The sequence below is a fragment of the Dipodomys spectabilis genome, unplaced genomic scaffold (genome assembly GCF_019054845.1).
Source record: "Dipodomys spectabilis isolate Male_0828 unplaced genomic scaffold, ASM1905484v1 ptg000611l, whole genome shotgun sequence".
Lineage (NCBI taxonomy): Eukaryota > Metazoa > Chordata > Mammalia > Rodentia > Heteromyidae > Dipodomys > Dipodomys spectabilis.
The window spans coordinates 1,112,820-1,132,500 of record NW_024871288.1 but is presented as its reverse complement, the minus strand read 5'-3'; the positions used below and the strand labels follow the sequence as shown (position 1 = coordinate 1,132,500).

The 19,681-nt window shown below is 47.1% G+C and overlaps 1 long non-coding RNA gene across 1 annotated transcript in view; it reads right to left on the bottom strand.

Annotated features, from left to right (window-relative positions):
* The window catches only part of LOC122100924, a 26,387-nt gene extending 6,985 nt beyond the window's left edge, over positions 1 to 19,402 (bottom strand). The window contains exon 1 of the long non-coding RNA XR_006146271.1: positions 19,328 to 19,402. This is a non-coding gene — a long non-coding RNA (uncharacterized LOC122100924). The remainder of the gene's footprint in view (positions 1 to 19,327) is intronic.
* Between the last annotated feature and the right edge of the window lie 279 nt (positions 19,403 to 19,681).

The window sequence follows — 19,681 nt, the reverse complement described above, 5'->3', positions numbered from 1 at the left end:
CCACCACCACCACCACCTCCACCACCACCTCCACCACCACCACCTCCACCACCACCACCACCTTCACCACCACCACCAGCACCACCACCACCACCACCTTGACCACCACCAGCAGCACCACACCATTCTCTCTGCGTAGTGGGCTGGGTGCGTCACATACCCCACCCTTCTCCATTTTTGGATGTCATTCATATACATGTCCTGCCCCAGTATTTGGGGCCGTTCACAGGTCTTGCTTCTCCAGTGGGCTTTCCACAGTCCTCCTACACACTGGGCGGCTCCTCTTTGGATGATACTCTTGGTCTAAATGAGTCGTGTGCTCTGTCTTGACCGGTTTTCCCAACTGGGATGTTCGCCTCCCAGGGGCAGAGACCTCAGCTTGGGACTCTTGATGTCCTCAGGGTCTCACACAGCGGCTTTGCACACCGGGGCTTCCGTAATGGCTGAGGACAGCCCAGGATGTGGAAATTGGTTTGTGCTCTACGCGGAAGCTCTTGGCATAGGCCAGGTTCTGCCTTCGACTGAGTGCTCACCGGCTCTTCCTAAACCCTTCTCACAATAAGGAGACGAGAGATGTAGGACCAGAGCCATTTCCCTTAGCAAGGCCACATTCAGTGTTATTCCTGAAATGGGACTGAGAAAAAGCATTTGTAACCTCTGACCTTTGCGAGAGAGCAGGTTGGCAAAATGCAGAGAGATCACAGACCTTAAAATTTACGCAGACGTAGGTTTGCATTCTCTCTTCTGCTACTTATTCCCTGCACTGCCGGATAGAAATGACTGATTTTCTAGTCTGCCCCTGCCACTTCAGGGAATCAAATCCAGACAGTGGGCATTTCACCATGTGGAATGACTCAAAAGATTTGGAGTCTGAACATGATGACTTACAGCTGTCATTCTAGCCAGGCAGGAGGCTGAAATCAGGAGGACTGGAATTCCAGGCCAGCCAGGCGAGCAGTTCGCAAGACCCTACCTTAACAGAAATATCTTGATGGGGGTGGTGCTCACCTGTCATCCCAACTACTGTGGGCAGTGCAAATAGAAGGAACAGGGTCCAGGATGGCACCATGTGAGACCTTTTAACAAATTTAACAAGAGCAAAAAGGGCAGCAGGTGTGACTTGAGTGGTAATGCACCTGCTTGTAAGCACAAGGCTCTGAGTTCAAAATGGAGTAGCACCACCACCACCAAGGATAAATACATAAAAACTAAGATTCCCATTGTTATAATGTATATATTATTCTGTGAAGATGTTTTCTAGACATATTATTTGAAAAATGTGCTTTGTTGGGCCACTCCAGAAACTTTATCTCACTTAGTGATATTAAAAAAAAACAAACAAAGAACTCTGAAAGAAGGTCTTCTATTATTGTTTCTCCTGCCAAGGAGAATTCTAAGATCGGCATTTTCTTGTAAATGCAATAATTGCTTTCCTGACATTGCAATATAATATGGCCATTTCCTTTTATCTAAACTGCATATGCTTCAGCATCTGCCCATTCAAGCCACTGTAACAAGAGACACAGAAAGAAATTGCTTTGGCCACTCTCCGGAGGTGTCGGTCTAGATGCTGTCATTTCTAGCCAAGGTTGGGAGAAATCTCTCCACCGAGCAGGAAATCTGTCCCTGGAAGCTTATCCGTCTTGCAACATGATGAAATATGAACACTATTACAAACTGTGTTTTCATCTGCTGATTGGCTTGGCTTTTCATCCTGAGTGATAATGACAAATACAAATTCTCAGTGACTTATCAACCACAGAAAGAGGGATTTGCCGTCAGTCATCTCCTAAAAGGCCCCAAATGCAACTTGAAACTAGAAAAAGAAATTGAGCCAATACAGAAATTTCCCCTGGTACCAGTGGACCTGTCAGTTACAGCTTTCTGTCTCCATTAAATGGCTCCCTGTCTGTCCCAACCTGAGCCCGTTCACAGAACGAGGCCCAGCCGGCCAAGCCCAGCAAGCTTCGCTTTCATCCACACAAAGGGTTTCCTTTCTTGGCCCATGCAACTTGTAATTTGTTAGGAATTAATCTGAGACAGCCGCAGGAGATTTACCCTACTGGTGCTCTGTGTGCTTAGAGATCTGAATGAAATTTATGATCATGTCAAATAAAGAGGTCACTGAGCCCAATATTTAAATTTTCAACCATTGATGAAGAGGCTGTTTATTTATTTTTCTTTTCTTTGTGATGGTGTTGGAGATTGAATCTAGGGCCTTTTGTCTTTTGTCCCTTTTGGATGATATTTATTTTTTGTATATAGAATCTCACTAATTTTGCCTCGGCTGGCTTCAAAATCAAGATCTCCTTGCCTTTCCCCCCTGAGTAGTTCGGATTACAGGGAGTTGCCACCATATCTAGGTCCTTTGATTTCTAAACTATGTCCCAGGGGGTTTAATTCCTGCCAGTCAGTATTTTAGACCCTGGCATTTCCATAATTAAAAATACAACTTTTCCTTCCTTCATGTAAGTATTGGGGAAGGACTACAAAAAGTGAATTAAGAAATAAAAAAGATGTTGGGCATTTCTTTGTGTCTCTTAGCCATTTTTACTTCTTCTGAGAAGATGCTCTTTAGCTCATTATCCCATTGATTAATTGGATTGTTGGTTTGGGGGGTTTAATAATGAAGAGTGAGGGAAGGAGAGGGGAAGGGGGAGGGGCAGAAAGGTGAGACTCGCGATACTGATCAAGCTATGTTGTATTCACAAACTGCTTTGGTAAATGGCAACTCCTTTGTACAACTACTTAAAGATAATATTAATATGGAAAGATGATGCTACTGAAATTTTACAAAGAAAAAAAGATTGAGAAGACAGCCAGAAGCAGTAGCAGAAGTCTGTAACCTTTGCTCATTGGTAGAGATCAGAGGTGAGGCTAGCCTGAACATAAAAGTTTGCAGGGTTCCATCTTACTTACTGGCTAAAAGAAAGCACAGACGGGATCACAGCCCAGGCTCCCCCAGGCCTGTCTTGAAATGAACCAGGGTAAAAGGAGACTGAGGGAGTGGCTCAAGGGGTTGAACACCTGCCTAACAAGTGCAAGGCCCTGCATTCAGACAGACAGACAGACAGACAGACCATGGTGGGGGAAGTTTGAAAGAGGAGGGGGAGATTGAAAGAGCATATGGGGGGATTGAAAGGGGAGAGAATGTAAAGAGAGAAATTGTACGGTCCAGAAGGTAAAAAGGGAGGAATGAGAACGTTGAAGAAAGCAAGCAAGGGTAGCGATCTGTACCTGCTAGCTATGGCCTTTGTATATATTAAATAAGGTCTTGCAAGAGGCCTCCGGCTGGTCGCAGAAAGCCCTCGGAGAAGGCCAAGTTGTGCATCAGTTTTGTTTTGCTCAAATGTTTCTAAGTGTAATTGTTCTAAGGAGTTTTCCTCTTAACCATTTTCACGAAACAGGAATCAAAGCGGAGCGTCAGTAACCTGGGGCAGAGTCCTTGGCGCGTCTCAGGATGGGGTAAGTCCTCTCTTGGCTTCTGAAGCCATGTGGATTTGTGGCTTGAGCTGTCTGGCTGGATGTGAGTCATTTTGGTCTGAGATAGAAGCAAGATCTGGTGCTCTAAGCCTCAGCTGTCTGGGGCGTCAGACAAGGGCTGGGTTTCTGCAGTGATTTTAGGTTGTGGACCAGGTCAGGCATAAACAAAGCAAAAACAAAAGAACTGCACTGTGTTTAGTAGGTTGCTAGGAACAGAAATTAAGGCTCATCACAGGTCACCTGTGCCCAGGGAGGCCAGACTTGTACTTTCTGGAGCTGCATCCGGGATTCCTTCTCGCTATTATTCCTCGCTGGGTGAGTCTGTCCTGGGAGGGCAGGTGACCTCTTTGGGGTTTTTTTTGAGGTGAGATTTGTCTGGAATGTCTCCATTTGGACTCAAGCCTATCATGTGTAAGAACTTCCAGAAAGTTCTGTAAATGAACTTTTTTTTGTTTACCAAAACGGGTGAAACTAACGAGAAATAATTTGTAATTATGCAGTATAGCTCCATTTGGAAGCACTCTCTCTCCACCTAAACAGATTAATGTCATTGGAGCCCCTCAAAATGGAGATGTAACAGACATGGCGCTGTGATCTCGGTAGGCTTTCTACCTGCGGTTGGCAGATGATGGTGTTTAGGCTGAAATCTGATTTGAAGAAGGCCAGTCAGGAAAGGGGAGGGGCGTTTGCCACCATTACCTCACTGAGAAGAGCAAAAATGGAGTGAGTGAAGAGAATGTTCCAGCATGCTGGCTGGAGGGATTATAAAAAAGTCAAGGGTGACCTGTGACAAGGTGTCTCTGAATGTGGTGGTTTCTTTTCCTCTGATAAGAGGTAAATACTGGGATTGATTAAAAATAGCCTCCGAATAGCCTGTGAAGTAAATGGAGAGAATGTCTTCAACTCAAAGTAGCCGGTGAGGTTTGACACAGTATCTTCCATGTTTCCTGGTCTCCTTGAGTGACTACCTCTGTGTAACAAGCAAGTCAAGCACAATTGGGAGAATGCATGCCTGTGCTGGGTGAAAGTAAATGGGACAAAAGTTTGTGGGTGAACTTGTTCAGAACCTCTTCATGTCTGGGAGTCACGCTGTCGTGAACTAAGGGAATTAATATTTATGAAATATCTGAGTCATTAGTTATTAGTTAAAGTCCTACGACTTGTTCTTTATTCTGATTTGGTTTTGTGTTGGAGGGGAGGCTGAAGATAAGAAAAATGGTTTTGGCTAGTGGGAGGATTCCCCATTGGGTTCATTGACTGGGGTAGGCTACTAGAAATTTTTCTGAACAGAAAATAGTTGTGCACCACTTTGTCTGCGAAACTGGAATATCTTGATTTGTTGACAAATGCAGAGTAACGTAGTGCATTTATTTAACAGCTGTTTTACTGTCTACTTCTAACACTTTGTACTAGGGCTGAGGCTATGACAACATAGATATAGTCCCTTCTTCATGGCGTGTCATAGAAGGAACCGTGCTTGGAGGAAAAGGATATGCAGGCATTGTTGTTACCATGATACTATCTGCAGGCAGACGGATGCTTGAGATGAAACTCTGGCCAGCCATTTGTTGCCTTTTATCTAATATTAAACACAGAGCTAGTCTCACAGTTCAGGGTTTGCTAATACATGCAGTTCTGTCCCTGGAACATCATATTTCTCTGCAGTAGAGAATATGGGCGTATTGGGGGTCTGTCACATGATTCAGAAAAATTAACAAATGGTTCTCATTTACGAAATGTTGATATAAAACTGTTCCAAGTTGCTTGCTTCCTAGATTGTCGAGGAAATTAAGGTTATTAAAAGTTAAAAATTCTATTTCATGGTGATTACAACTTGAAATGATTCCTCCTGTGTGAGGAAAAAATATACATTTTTCATGGCTGGAGTACTTGGGCCTGAGATGTGTTCTTAAGGGGAAAAGTTAACTTTCTCAATGAAGTGAAATGGCTGCCTGTTCCAAAATGGGAGAAGGAAAGTATAGGGCAAATAAGAAGGTTGTAGAGAGCCTCTGGTTTTTGAGTGGTTCATTGGAGATAAGAGTCTCACAGGGACTTTCCTGCCCAGGCTGACTTCAGACTGCCATCCTCAGATCTCAGCCTCCTGAGTAGCTAGGGTTATAGGCTGAGCCACTGGTGCCCTGCTGTAAACTCCTTTTTGTGGCAGAGTCTCACTATGTAGCTAGCACAGGCTGCTTTCCGGGAACTCAGGGAGATCCTGCCCCGGCCTCCTGAGTGCTGGGACTGCAGGCATGCCCCACCACACTGGGAGGAGCTCATTTTATCAGGACTTTGGAGCTTTTGATATTTAGTACATGTCCCCAAGCCAGGTTCTAAGTTAATTCTTTTGACCTAGAGATAACTTTGGAATACTCCAGAAAGTCCCTGGCTCTTCTGAAAGGACAATCATAAATTAGGCTTGTTGATAGGAAAGTCTTACATCCACCATGCTGAATCACCTTACAAGTCGTATTTGCGTGAGTCCACACATTCGATCCTGCCTTTCAAGGAGTAGGAAGTCCACAGAGTTTGATGGTCCTGGTGGCACTGAAACCAGTCATTAATCTAGTTATTAAGGTGTCATATCCAGCAGGAGCAACTGGTTCTTGTCATGTGCCATTATTGTGATGAACTCTCCTGAGACATCTAATCCTGGCTGTTACTAGCCATTCTAGGGAAGTTAATTGTAAATCTCACCCTTAGGCAACAGATGGAAAGGACTGACAAATAGAGGACTCTGGATGGTTTTGAGATCTGATCACTGCCCCTAGAATTCCTCGGAGTTCAGGGGATAGGTTGTGAGATTGAAACTCTGCCAGCAGGCAGGGCAGGAAGTGATAAGATCCTGGTGAAAGGCTCTGACAGACACTCCGCTGGGTCAGCTGAGGAGCTGGCTGGAAAGCCCAGTTCAGTGCATTCCTTAAGACGGCACAGTAACTCCTACCCTTAATGCTTCCTCTGTACTCTGCCTGTCTTTTTCATTGGACAGGATTAGACTGGCAACTGGACTTCCAGACTTCTGTTCTTACTCCCTGTCTTTAGTCAGTTTCTGGAGCTCTAGATGACTTACTAGCTGCCCTGGAGGAGCCTGGGCAGTTGTTAATAGCGCATACTTTGTGTTGCAAATGGAAAAGAACCCGGACTTGTCGAGACTTGGTTGTTTGTTGGAAATGCATGCACTCCTCCCATGACTCGTACTCCCGTTGTGCAGTTGGTTTGTGAGGAGCACGCGCCAAGCTCTTGGCTTTGTTGTCCTACGAGTCACAATGACATTCTCTCTGTTTGCTGTGTTCTTTGACTTACATATTTCCACGCAGCTGTTGGATGCAGTGCTGGACTGCTGGATGACTGAAACAAGAACTTAGGCCTGCTCATAGGACATCATAACCTAGGGACGGACAGCCACAATGATAAGAGCATGGTGACCATGCTGGGGGCCGGCCAAGCTCTGGTGGGACTGTATGGGGGAGGGGAGAGTGGGGGAGGGAGGGTTGTTAAGAGACCATGTTTTTGGAATGGTCACCTGCTCTGGGCCCAGCCAAACCAGTGGAGTTTAATCACAGTGTTGAGCGTTGGCCCAGGGGCCAATTGACAAATGAATTAAACTATAATCATTTGGCTAGTTCCTCATTTTTTTTTTTCCCCCTCTGAAAACTCTGTCCGATTGCTGTTTTAAACTACTTAGAAACTGCTCTGAGTCTGAGTAAGGTCTGATTTTCAATTCGTTTTTATAGCTTTGCTCATATAAACTCTCTCGATTAATGAAAGGACTTTTTCTTTTTTGCCTAGTTGTCATGACTTTAGCTCAAAGAAATATCCAAATGTCAGCCACTTGATTTCGGGGTGTGAACTCAGGGCCAAACCTCCAGCCCCTTACATTTTATCTTTTATACTTTTGCCCAGGACTAGCTAACTCCTACCTCCACTTCCCCAATAGCTGGGATTCCAGGCTTGTCCAGCTGCATCTAGTCCTACAAAATGAATAGCTTTTGATGTAACACGGGCAACTGCTGCATTGCTTGGACTCCTAACACACGGGTCTTGATGAACAGAGGGAATGACGATTCTGCTTAAGGCTCTGCAGAATAATAGCCTCAAAGAAAACAATTCTGTGTTCACAATGTGTCACACTTGTAAAACTCCTTGGTGTTGTAACACTTCTGAAAAATAAGCAGTACATAGTCTTTATAATTTGCTCAAAAGAAGAGAACTTACAGGAGCATACAGAGCATACAGGAGCATGACCTTGAAAACCTTCTTCAGTTAGCATCAGCATTACTGCCATGTTGGTATTTGTTCAATTTCCCTAGTTGGACAAGTAGAACTTACAGAATTTCATTGTTGTGGGTTCTTGGGAATTTTCTCTGTATGTCCTTAAATTTGCTTGATAAAGGAGCTTTCAGTTCCAACTCTTAAATATGTGTTTGAAAAGAAAATGGATTGGGGTCTATTTCTTTCATGTTAAGTCATAAAAATACACCATGTGTATTTTTTTAAGCTATGCTGTCTCCGAAAGTCAAGAATGTCAAATAGATGCAAAATATTCCTAAGCTTTGAGAGAGCTGGAGCTGGATGTGCTAATGCTGGTTTGAGTTTTTCTGATGGGGAGACAGGTACATGCATGATTGAGATGTTTTATATGAACACAGACCAACTAGTATGAGAATTGCCTCTTTTTCCTCAGACATTAATGTGTCATTTTTTAGAATACTATTTTTATCATCTTTTGTTGTAAAAGGGAGTACTACTCAGCAAATCAGTCTATAAGCGCAGTACCTCTTGCTCGATGCCCCGCCCCCTTTCATTGAGATACAGAGAAGTAATAGATACGGTGAATGGGTCTTGGACTGTAAAGTCCAGACTGGCTTCAAACTCGCAGTCCTCCTATTTCAGCCTCAGGGGTGCTGGGGCTGCAGATGTGCACCCCCAGTTCTGACCTGTGGTTTTTCTTTGTCTCCAGAGTCATGGTTCCTTCATCTGTGACAACTGAGAAACCCTGCCTGCTGCCTACAGTGCAGAACTAGGTTCCTGGGGCCTGGCATGTGGCAGTTAATTCTCTCTCCGCCCGGGTAATCTGGGGTCAGTGGGAGAGCAGGCAGCCTGGTGCCATGCTGCGGTCGTTTTCAAATCATATCCTCTCCTCTGGTGGCCAAACACCAAACAAATGAACATTTTCTCACCGACATTTGGCATTTATTGGTCATAATGTTCAGGCTCTCCCACCAATCTCATTTTTGAAGCTAGGTTTTTTTCATTGGCATCTGAATATGCTCAGCTCCCTGTGTATTAAATAGAAACAAGCAAATTATCCTCCTCTAAACTCATATATATGTGCTTTTATTTATATATATATAGTAACATGATTATAGTTATATAAATGTGATTGTATTTATATATAAGTGGATAATATACGTATAAATATATATTATATACGTATGTATAAGATATTATGTTTATATATAATCATATTTTATTTATCCATCCATTGGAGGTTGGGCACCTGGGCCGATCCCAGAGTTTGGCTGTTGTGAATAGTGCTGTATAAACAAACATACCACGTATCTGTTAATTTACGCTGCGTCACATAGCTATCTAAGAGTGGAGTCGCAGGGTCCTCAGGTGGAAAATGAACCTCCAGTGACTTCCATAGTGGCCACACTCGGTTACGTTCCTGCCAAAGGTACATGAAGGTTGCTTTTCCCACTTGTTTGCCAGAATTTGTTGTTTTGTCTTTTGACCATGTAGACGCTTCAGGTTGTCAACTGAACTGAGTTTGTGTTGGGTGTGGGTGGATTTTATGCCTTCAGTCCAGTATTTTCTATATCTTCTATTAATAAAATTTACTAAAGTTAAAAAAAAAATTGACAAGCTATGCTGGGCACTGGTGGTTCATGCTGTTCATTCGAACTACTCAGGAGGCTAAAATCTGAGGGCTTTTGCCCAAAGTTGCAGACAAAGCCGAGAGATTCTTATCTCCAATTAACCAGCAAAGTTGTAAATGGAGAGGTGGCTTAAGTGGTAGAGAACCGGCCTTGAGTGAAAAAGAGCTTAAGATCCTGAAGTCAAGCCCCAGTATCTCCCCCCCCCCCCCCGACACACACATGCACACATGCACATGCACATACTCACACAAATCAAAACTTTGCTAACTTTTCTTAAGCCCTAATCTTAACCAATGAACTATATTCTCTATAAATTCAGTCATTTTTGCTACGAAGCAAGAAATGTTTTATATTTACTTGATTAACATAGCTAATTACAAACCTAACACCTTAAGTTCTTTATAACATTTATGCATTTCTTAATGTGTTCTTAGATATTTTAAATTTTAATCACAAATACAGGATCTAATTTTTCCAGGTAACAGATGTAGGCAAACCTAAAAAAGCTGAACATAATTTTCTGAAATCTTTTTAAATGATTTTCAAAACTAATTAATCTCAAATTTCGTATGCAATTGGTCAGGCTTGTCAAAATAAGTGTTTCTACAAATGCAATCAATCAAATTATTTAGACATTTCAAACTAAAATTGTAATTGTGCCATTAGATGAACATATAAGTTTTATAATGAGTGGATGAGGGGATGGGAAGGTGGCTCAGTGGTAGAGCGCTTGCCTTGCATGCATGAGGCCCTGGGTTTGATTCCTCAGCACCACATAAGCAGAAAAGCCTGAAGTGGCGCTGTGGCTCAAGTGGTAGAATGCTCACCTTGAGCTGAATAGCTGAGGGACAGCACCCAGGCCCAGAGTTCAGGCCCCACGACAGATAAAAAATAATAATGATGAGTGGATGAAATTGGTGAACCACTGCCCCATCTTAAACCACCATCTGTCTGCCAGTGGACCCCAAAGTGAGATGCTCTAAGCCCTCAGGGTAGGCAAGACATAGAATGACTGCATCTGCCACCCACAGCATCACACAGTGTTTGAAATCCGTGTGTGTGTGTGTGTGTGTGTGTGTGTGTGTGTGTGTGATTTTTGAACCCTCAGATCCAATCCCCAAGTACTTCTTTGAAATACCGTCTGTCCCACAACATGGCAAAAGTTGGGAACACTGCCATAAATAACCCACTACAAATTATTATGATTAGAGAGTGCTGTTAAAGCCAAAACAAAAGTGTTGAAATCATGGGTATATTTTATGTCTGTTACCGACTCTGGGCTCATTTCCAAATTTCCTTGGGTAGGAAGATAACTTCCTCAGATGAGGAGAGCAGACTTCTTCCTTCCCTGGCTAGCTGAGATCACTGACCTAAGACTCGAGATACAGACGGATTTGGTGACACGTCCGGAATAATTCTACCTGAGCCTGGATTTAAAAACCTGAGCCCTATTTTATAGTCAGCCTTGCCTCTTCTCTGGATTCTTAAGCCATAATAACCTCTCCCAAGTTTCCTGCTGCAGCAGAGATGGGTCTGTTCCTCTCCCTCAGACTGAAATGAGTCCCTTTGCCAACCCTTTCCTTATATTGTAGGTCCGTTACTCTCTCATAACCATTATTGTACTGGATGTGTTCACACATGCACGCTTTGTGCGCGTGCATGCATGTGTGTTTGTGTGTATGTGTATAGCAAGTCCACAGTGAAGTTGCCAGCCACCTACTCATCTATCTTAGTGGGCCGAATTCCATTAGAGCAGGGCTGTGTCGGCCTCTTTAGCACTGTCTGATCCTTACTATGTGGCATAAGATAGCTGTAAAATAAACGTGCCAGTGAATAAGTGAATGAGGAAGATTGTCCAGGTGGGATGAGGTGTATGCCCAAATGTAAGAGTCTTGTATACAATGGGCTATTAGGCAATTGTATTTCACTGGTCCTCAGATCTGGGGGGACCTGCCTTCTAATTTAAAATTGTAATAGAGAGGTGAGTAATGATCAAAGTCCATTTATGCCTGTGTGGAAATGCCATGGAAAAGTCCTGTTATATGTACAATTCAATATACGCCAGTAAAAATCATTACTTTGCTAATGTGCAGATATTACATTAAAAACAGCAAATATCTCACTGCTCTCTTAGAAGTGGTCAAATCCAAAACAGCCCATCCGTGTAGGTGTGGACTACGTCAGATACAGAATGCGTGCTGATGAGAATGGGCGGCAGGCTCACATGCTCTGACCTCTCCCCTCCTAGCGAATGCCAAAGGTCAAGTACCCAAGATGCCTGTTCTGGCATCTGAAGGAATTCTCGCTGCTGTGGGTAAAGCGTCCAGCCTCAAACATCCCTGTGGAGAGGAAGACGCAGGGATGTGCCTCTTGTCTTATGAGCCAAAAGAACAAGGAATCCCAGGGTATTCTTCCAGCCCCCTCCTGCCTGCGTCTTCCAGTCTTGCCTGGTCTTGATGCAGGATCTCTGCCTCCTGCTTCTCCTGCTGCTTCTCCGAGACCTCCGCCCTTGGTCCTCTCCCTGGCATAGGTGCTGCTGCTGCCTTCCTCCTCCTCCTTCTCCTCTTCCTTCTCCTCCTCCTCCTCCTCTTCCTCCTCCTCCTCTTACTCCTCTTCTTCCTCCTCTTCCTCCTCCTCTTCTTCCTCCTCCTCCTCCTCTTCTTCCTCCTCCTCCTCTTCCTCATCATCATAACCCCCTCCTTCTCTGTTGGTCATGGGGCTTGAACTCAAGGGCTAGGCATGCTATCCCTGAGCTAGCATGCCACCTTTTTCTTGTTGTTGTTGTTGGTTGTGGGGCCTGAACTCTGGGCCTGGGCGCTGTCCCTCAGCTCTTCAGCTCAAGGCTAGCACTCTACCACTTGAGCCACAGTGCCACTTCCGGCTTTTTTTCTTTTTGCTTGTGTGGTGCTGAGGAATCGAACCCAGGGCCTTATGCATGCAAGGCAAGCGCTCTACCACTGAGCCACCTTCCCAGCCCCATGTGCCGCCATTTTGAGCCATGGTTCCATGTCTAGTTTTCTTTTTCAATTTTTTTTATTGTAATTGATTACATACATTTCACAAATTTCATAGTCTGTGAGATAGTGATACTAGTTAAAGTCACAAACACATTCTAAACTTCATGAAGGAAATTGTCTTTATCGTGATCTACAAAGTTTGCGGATTCTCTGAGCTTTGACAGCACAGCTATTTCTTCCATATCTGGTGATATGTACATTCCTTTCCTTTTGCTTAGTGTCAGCTGTTCCCTCTTTCCCTCTCATTCCCTCCCTCCCTTCTCTGCCATTAAGTTGTTAGTTCGTTTTGATCAATGCCCGGTGCAGCTGACGGGTCCCACTGTTGTATGTGTTCCCCTGTTTCCCTCTGTTTCTGTGTCCTCCTCCTAGTTTCCCTCAGATGTGCACATATATGCCATATATGTGGTCAGCAGCATGGGGTCATTTATGTGTACATATATACCATATATGTGTGATCAGCAGCATGGGGTCATTTAGTAATGATACGACAAGATGAGTGGAGGTCCTTTGTTTCTCGAGTCTTGTTTACTTTGTCGTATCTCCTTACCACTTCTAGTTTTATGGGGTCAATTGGAGATAAGAGGCCCACAGACTTCCCTTCCCAGGCTCCTGAGTCGCTAGGATGGCAGGTGTGAGCCGCCAGTGCCCGGCCCACGTCATCCCTTACTTGCAGATTGTGGACTGTAGAAGGGTAAGAGTAATGCATGACTGGTGCAGACGGTGGTCCTGGTTCACAGGGCCTCGAGAGGACGCAGGTCCACGGCAGCTGTTCAAGTCGCCGTTCTGACCCCTGACCTCGGTGGCCACTCTCTGACGAGCTCCGGCCCTCAAGTAAGGAGATGGCATCCACAGAATGGGGTGCACCCCGTGTCTCCCCCTCAGAATTTAGATTTGTCCCCAGCCAGTGATACACTGGTCTCGGTCTATCCACCAGTCTCTGGACATTAAGTAAACAGACATCAGGCTTGCAGCCCTACCTGATCCCAAACGTCTCCAGTCGCATCCAAAGCCGCCTCACACTCAGCCTCCTCCCTCCACAGCTCCTTCTGACCTCAAGCTTGGAAACATTCATGTGTGGGCGGAAAAATGATTTAAGACTGAACCTGAAGGCAATTCTGTGCTGGAGGAACTGAGCAGACCGAGCTCCAAAGCAGCTTACAAAGACTGCATTCATCAGAGGTGCCCCAACACCAGCTTTCTATTCCATTAAGGAACTGTGTAGCTATTTAGCTCTCGAGTGTTACGCTCTAAATTTCTTCCGCCTTGAATCTGTAAAGAATTTAACCTATGATGGAGAAATGGCGGTCTTACCAGTTTCATCCCCGGAATCTGTTTTCACCTTAGATGGAATATTATACAAGGCTTTATTTTGCTCTCTTTCCAGAAGCCTTGGGGTTTGGTGAAAATGGGAGGAATATGGAAGGTGCTCACTGTCTTTTGGGAGGGCGTGTTCTCCACCACAGCCAACCCCCTTTCTCTTTACCACGTGACTCCGATTGGGCACGGGTGGTGTGTGTTTGTGGTCCTCACTACACTTCCTGGAAGCTAAGGAGGATTGGGGCTTGAGGCCAGTTGGGAAGAAAGGCTTATGAGACCCTTTCTGAGCCCACAGCTCAATGCTAGGATGCTATAGCACACAACAGCTGTCCCAGGTATATCGGAGGCCGGCAGAAAACAATCAGAGCAACTCTTGTCTCCACAGAGGGAAGTTAGATCCAGTGACACGCATCTGTTAGTCCAGTAATGACAGGAGGCCTAAAGCAGGTGGATTTCAGTCAGGTGCCTGCCCAGGAAGGAAGCAGCCCCTCCCCAATAGTGAGCAGTGAGAACAGGCTGGAAACATGGCTTCGAGGTATTGTCCTGACCTAGCATGCATAAGGCTCTGAGAAAGACCCCCCAGCACTGCCAGTGAATGGGCAGAAAGGAGCAGGTCTCTAGAGACCATTCGATACACTTCATATAGTTTTCTCTTAAAATCAGGTTCTGGTCACTGTTACTCTAACCTTGAGCTGTGACTCCAGTTACTGTTCCTGTCACCGAAGGCTTCCCACAGGTCAGGTCTCCTGCAAGGTCCTTGCGATGCATTTACCCCATTTAATCCTTGTAATGACCCTGTAAGTTGGGCACTCATGCCACTGGCTCGTAAGGCTTACAGAAGTGAAACGGCTCATCCGAAGGCCCTGGCAGGGAACTGGCAGTGCCAAGGCTCTTCCCCACGCCTGACTGAGAATTCCATGTCCTGTACACAGTGGTGGGCTCCGCTTCCACGGAAGCAGACGGAACAGCAGTCCCAGCTCAGGCGGCCACCATCACTGGCCTAGTGCACGCTGGCACCTGCCGAGACCACCAGCTCCCAACGTGCCCGGGATAACCAGAGCAGTCTCACCCTGGAGAGCCGTCGCCTGAAGTGAGGGCTACCCAGGAGAACTAGCGGGAGAGCCACACAAGACGAGCTGAGGAAAACATGGACTCTCTCCTGCTGCGTAAGGAGAAGTGTTTGGAGTATTTGAAAGGAAGGAGCACATACGTGTGAAGCACGCCATAGTCACAGCTGGAGCAGAGAGCTTACAATGCCAGTAATACAATCACTAGCTATCACGATGGCACACATCTGTACGATTGTATATAACACGTAGTGCACACCCCGCTATGGCCAGGTATCTGTGCTCAGAAATCAAGCAGCGTTTCAGAAAGATAGACCTAAGCCTGAGATCCCGCTACATAATTCAGTGATTCTCTCCAGAAAATGATTTCAGCTCAAGTCCTTGAGTGTTTACCCTGTAGAAGGCTCCTCCCTAGATCCTGGAGAGTGGTCTCCCTGTCAGGCTTCTGTTAGGGGCATTGTATATTGTAAGGCAGATGAAGGGAAATGCCTTCCTCAGAGCCAGGTAGAGCTTCCCTGTTAAAGCAGGGAGTTCTGCCCTGGGGTCCTTCAAACTAGACCCAGCACCCACCCTGGTTAAGGTGGATGGATGACCGAGCAGGCCATTCTGCCTCAGACAAGGTCTTGTCCAATGACTGACCCTGGAAAACTGGGGGGAAAAAAAACCAAATCACTTTTCATGAACCATTATCTGAAGACGTTTCTCACAAGTCTTGAAAAATGCATCTTAGCATATCTAAGGAAGTAAGACAGTCTTCATTTTCTTCCATTGGTCCTTCTGATGAATTTTGCATCATCATGACTGGGCTATGACATACCCAGGTGGCTAAAACATGTAATTTCTAGATGGGTCTGTGTCTGAGGGCGTTTCTGGAAGAGATGGCATTTGAATCAGTCACCTGAGCAGAGCAGAGCGGAAGGTTCTCACCAGTAGGTGTAGTGTTGTCTGATTGACGGAGGGCCTGAGTAGTGTAAAGAGGCGAAGGAAGGGTGAATTTGAGCTGAGTGTAGCCTTCCGTCATCTCCCTGCCCCTAACCCTTGGGGCTGCTGGTCTCCTGCCCTCAGCGCAGGGCTGAGTTATACCCCAGGTTTTCCCCAGTCTCTGCTGTGGACTGCAGATGGTGCAGCTCCATTGCAATCTTGTGAGCCAGCTTCCACCATGCATGCATGTGTGTGTGTGTGTGTGTGAACTCTTCTGAACAGCCCCGACTGACAACGTCTTATGGAACCTTCTAGACACTGTCAGCGGAAGCTCGCACCCCTGTGCTTCCTCCTGGCCCTTCCTTTCCTTCTCCGACTTCCAGGAGGCTTTGCCTGATCTACAACACATGACTTCATAGTTCAGCATTTCAAGCAACCTTGTTCTCAGACCCATGGTGTAGACGAGGAGACTGGGGGCTGGCAGGGCTCAGTAACTCCTCCCCATGGCAGAAGAGCTGGGATTCTATCCAGGTCTGACTTCCGCATCCCTGCCCCTTGCTGTGCTGGATACTGCATAGGCACTGGTCATACGGGAGAGGGGAAGCGATCTCCTGCCTGTGGGGTTTTTCTAGGGGACCAGGAGGAGCCACGGACGATCCAGTAACCGCGGAATGGGCCGCCAGGGCGCAGTGCTTGTGTGAGCAGAGAGAGTCCACAGCGATCAAGGCGCCGTTATTAGATTTTTTTTTTTTTTTTTTTTGCCTAAAGAACAGACTAGAAAGATAAAAACCCCATAAGGGTGATTATCTCTGGATGATCAGATTTTTATTTTCTTTCACTCTAAAAAATTCAAATATTCTTTAGCAGCTGTAATTTCTGATAAAATCAGATGGCACATAATATTATTAAAGGCTGAATTTTCTCTTAGAAAATCCTGCCCAGCTACATATGGTTTTAGCAGCCTTCTCTTACATTCTTTCATTTAATTTTTTTTCCATGTGAGAAATGAAGCATGCGTCTTTTTATTCCCCCTCTCAGCTGTAACGGTGTCTGAAATACTGCTCCCCCTTCCCCTCCCCCTCTCCCCTCCCCCCTTCCCCCTCCCGTGCCCTAAGCCTTCCTCCTCCTGAGTTCATGCGTGTCTGGTTTATCATGCTGGCTGCACAGCAGCTGAATCCCCTAGGAAACCAGGGCGGAGACCCCAGACCCACAAAAGCAGAAGCTTTCTATAGTAAGGCTCGGGGAGCAGTCGGGCAGCCCAGGAGAGGGGAGCTCCTCCCTACGATTCTCAGAATGTGGTTTTCCGGGAGCAGCTGGGGCAGCGTGGCCCCCGGGCCCACCCCAGCCTCCCTGTGCCGGTCTTTATGTCAGGAGGCTGCTGGAGTGGCAGAGCAGGTGCCTGGCTCCCCAGCCCCTCCCCACTGACCTACTTATTCCCGGCTCCCAAGGAGAGGACTCAGGACTGGAGGAGAGCAGAGATTCATCAAAAGCAGAGAGAGCACAAGGACACACTCCAGTTCTAGAGACTTCTCACGTTCCGGAACGCCGCACACAGGCCTCGGCTGCCTGCTCAGACTAAAATGACCTGTGATGCCAGTTCTATGCTTCCTGGGGGCTGACTCCTCCTCCCCCCCTCCCCTCCCCCCTGCCCTTACTCCTTCCCCTCCCCCCTCCTCCACTCTTTCTCTTCTTCCTTCTCTTCCTCTTTTTTCCTCCTCTGTCTCCTCCCCCTCCTCCTCTTCTTCCTCCCCCTACTCCTCCCCTTCGTCCTCTCTCTCCCTCCCTTCCCTCTTCCAGAGATGATGAATCTCTTCCCTCTTCTCCCCTCCCCTCGGCACCCCAGGACTTTGCTCACACCATTCATGGGCCACTGCACACGCTGCAGAGCTGGATGAAGGTGTCTGCCTCCCTGACCCGGGCTGGGGAGTTCCCTCAGGCAGCACCAGGTCTTGATTCAGTCCATACAACCACCCCAGCCTCCAGGGAGGCCTGGCAAATAATGATGGGCCCAGCCACTAGGCTTCCACACAACCACCTACAACCCCACTCTGCCTAGCATGACTGATTTAAATGCCAGACTTCCAGCTCCCGGCAACCTGCTGCAAATGCAGAATCTCAGGCTCTGCGCTCGGCTCAGAACCCAGGCGAGGCAGTGGCACCTAAGAAGTGTCAGTCTCCTTACTCCCCAGTTTGCCCAGCTGCAAAACGGCCCTATCTTGCAACAGGCCAGTGCTGTGGTAAGGCCTGCTGCCACGCAGAGGGTGCAGGAGACATGGCCCCTGCCCCTGTGCAGTGAGTGCTGCCCGGGAGGTCAGGAGTCTGCCCCACTGAGCCCCAGACATGGGGGAGAAGCAGGCCCAGCTGCCCGGCACAGGCTGCAGGACACCCGTCTGTAGACTGTGGGCTCTGTCCCTTTGTCCTAGTAGTGAAGGGCTCTTGAGCCTGAGAGGAACAGGTGGTGTGTGCTGCGCATAGTGCTGGGACTTCCCGAGCCAGCTCACAATGAAGACGGAGTTGATGGGACACCCCCCCCCCCCCCAGGCCTTATCCATAATTTACTTATCCATTATTCACATTGGGTGCAGTTCCCATCCGGATCTCACAGACCCACAGGGACTCCGTGCTAATAATTCTGTCCAAACTCCGGACTGTGCTCCATTTGTGTGGATTGTTTTGTGTGTGTGTGTGTGTGTGTGTGTTTGCATGTGTGTACTGTTTCAGTTGCAGTGTTGCAGTGTCATGGTATGCCAGGATCATCGGCATGCCTGGGGAGGGTGTGGGGCTGTCAGTGTTTTGGTGAGCTAGCTGTGGAATAGCTCTATACCACACTGTGCTGGCTTTCCCCTCAGAGCCTCTGACCGGCCCGGGCTCCTGTGTCTACCTCGCCTGTACCTACCTCCCCCTGGGGCAGAGGCAAAACCGAGCCACCTCTCTGCCTGTCCCGAGTCTGCCACCATCGGCCCCTGCAGCTCAGCAGCACAGAGAAGCCAGGGAAGGACATTGACTCAAGGTCACGGTTTCCATTCCTCCTCCGGGCCCTGCTCCCAGACCCAGATCAGGGTTGCTCCACGGCTGTCTGTGACACACCGTGGAAGGGGACACAGATGCCTAGAGCAAAGGACACGTGGGGCCTGTGGACGGGAGTGGGGGACTGGGGAGCAGACGGTGTGCTGCCAGAGCGAGGACCCCGCTGCCCCACGTCCAGCCTCGTACTCAGGCTGGCTTCATGAGCGCCTACTTTTACCTGCTCTACAACTCCATGGGGTAGGGCCTGCTCTTGCTCTCATTCTTCAGTTGAGTCACTGGAAGCTTTCACAACTTGTCCTTGCTCAAGGTCATATGTAAATAGCAAGCCAAAAAAAGAAATAGAAGAGCCGTATGGCTAGGAGTCAAGTTTATAGTATCGAATCCACATTCTAGGCTACTACGAAGTATGCGATCTTCCCACTGTACTATGTACTGCCTTAGCCCAATGTTTGCATGTGTCGATCAGCATACCGTGAAGGAACACTAAATACCACAACCACTTAGTAAAATATTGAAAACGTCTAAGGGGAGATCGTAGTATGATGAGGTTCCTTTCAGGAGCAAGGCAGAACGTTAAGTGCAAGTGAGAATCTCTGAAAAACATTTCGAGTCTTACCTGGGGCAGGTTGAACATTGTCGGGAAGTATCATACCACAGAGGAGTAGAGGAACTGGTCTTGCCGCGATCGGAGCCCTCTGGGGGCTGTCTTGCCTGGCTCCACACTCTACTTCAGGTGAAGGTCCCTCCCCATCCAGTCCTGAAAGACATGATGGGGAGTGGCCTCCAGGGTTGGTCATAGTCAAGGCTGTGTGATGAGCCTCACGCCTATCCTCCAGTAATAGCTCTTAATTTAAGGATGCCCCTGGCCGCTGGTGGCTCATGCCTGTAGTCCTAGGCAGCTGAGACCTGGAGGACGGCATTTTTTCTTTCAGCTTAGGCAAAAAAAAATCCTTCAAGACTCCATGTCTAA